The following is a 1,953-nucleotide window of genomic DNA, read 5'->3' on the forward strand; positions in this document are numbered from 1 at the left end:
AAAAAAAAAAAAAAAAGGAATATATGTAGAAAAAAAAGTCCTTTGGCTTTGATGAACTTTTGGTGAAGCACAGACTGAATGTGTCTCGCCTGCCTCCAGCTCCCCCAGCCTCGGGATCAGCATTCCCACCCTCCTCCTTTCCTCCCTGCAGTGCTGCCCAGCCTGGGGCATCCCTGCAGCAGGATGGGGTGTGGGGTCACCCAGGGATGAGGTCTCCTGGGGTGCCACCTCCTGCCAAGCCCACCCAGGGCTGGGGGGACACAAGGCTCACACTGATCCAGGCTGCTCTGGCGTTTTCAATGTGAAATAATTCGATGCTTTTAAAACCTCTCGTGTTCAGACTTTTCCCTCCTGGTTGTTCCAAAACGGAAAGGGTTTTCTCCTGCGTGTCTCGGGCTGGGATATTTTGAAATGCAGAAGTTGGGTGAACTCAAGTGCTAAATTTTCCCAGTGTCCTGGTCACAGCCAACCGATGGAAAATTGAAAGTTGCAAATCAACCTGGCTGGGTAAATTAGAACAGGCTGGCAGACGTTTAGCCAAACAGAAAAAGGAGACTTCATTTCCCATGTAAATTTTTTGGGATGGATTCTCTGTCACACAGACATCCCTGGGAGGACTGGGTCCAAACTAACAACACCGTGGGCCTGCAGTAATTCCCACAGAGTGCTGGGAGATGTGTGTGGATCTGTGCTCTGCAGCAGGGTGGGAATCACCCTAAGGCCCTGCAGACAGGCACTCCTGGCCCATGGCAAATAGTGAAAGGGCTGAACGTTGCTATCAAGGACAGGAGAGGCCAGTGGGATAACCTGCAGTGATGGCCTTGGGTGCAGAACCAGCTCCAGTGTGCAGTGTGCTGCTGGGAGCACTGGTTTTGTCCTGTGCAGGGCAGGTCTGGAGGGGAAGAAGGAAAGGCTTGAGGTGGAGCATCTCTGGTGGGATGAAGGAATCATTCAGGTGGGCTGCTCAGAGCTGCTGGAGAGTCACCACTGCCTGTAGAGGGGATGTGCTAAGGAATGCACAGGAATGTGTGTTACCACATCGCTGAGGTGTCTTATCCACCACATTTTACACGTACAGACCACAGAGAACAGACCAGATATATCCTATGTAGGTTCCATACAGTGTGTAACTCTGGCCTGCTTTACCCATACATGTGTGTGTATATCTCTGACATACACTCACAAAGATCAGATCCGACCCATGCATGGCTGTCACTGAGCCAGAGGGTCTGTTCACATCCAAAATATCTCTTGACCTGCCCCAAGTCCATTTTCTGATCCTATTTTCTTCGTGGCAGAAAACTGTTCCAAGCAGCATGACTGACATCAAGCCTTAGCAAACAACACTGTAAGCACAGAATCTCGAGGATTTGGTTTATTTTTCAGCAGAAAGTGAAATTATAAGCCTGGCAGATTGTATCCAGCCATGTTCCTCTGCCCTCCCAGTGGCAGGATGCCCGCTGAGGTACTGGGAATGCTTTGGCTGGCAATGGGGGTGTTGGGGGCAGCAGGTACTGTTCCCCTGCCTGAGGATGGAAGTGCAGCATCCTCTGGGGGATGCCTGGGGAAGGGGAGAGCAGCATTCTCCGGGGGGTGCCCAGACTGGGGAGAGTGCAGCATCCTGCTGGGGGTGCTTGGGGAGAGTGAATGAAGCATCCTCTGGGGGTACCTGGGGAGGGGGAGAGCAGCATCCTCCGGGGGTGCCCGAGGAGGGACGTGTAGCATCCTCTCGGGGGGTGTCCAGATTGGGGAGAGTGCAGCATCCTCCCAGGGGTGCTTGAGGAAAGTGAACGCAGCATCCTCCGGGGGTGTCTGGGGAGGGGAAGCACAGACATCCTCCTTCCCGGAGGATGCCTGGGGAGAGGGAGAGCAGCATCCTCCAGGGGGGTATCCGGATTGAGGAGAGTGCACCATCCTCCTGGGGTACCTGGGGAGGGGGAGAGCAGCATCCTC

This window comes from Acanthisitta chloris, unplaced genomic scaffold (assembly GCF_000695815.1).
Source record: "Acanthisitta chloris isolate BGI_N310 unplaced genomic scaffold, ASM69581v1 scaffold19959, whole genome shotgun sequence".
In the NCBI taxonomy this organism is placed as follows: Eukaryota; Metazoa; Chordata; class Aves; order Passeriformes; family Acanthisittidae; genus Acanthisitta; species Acanthisitta chloris.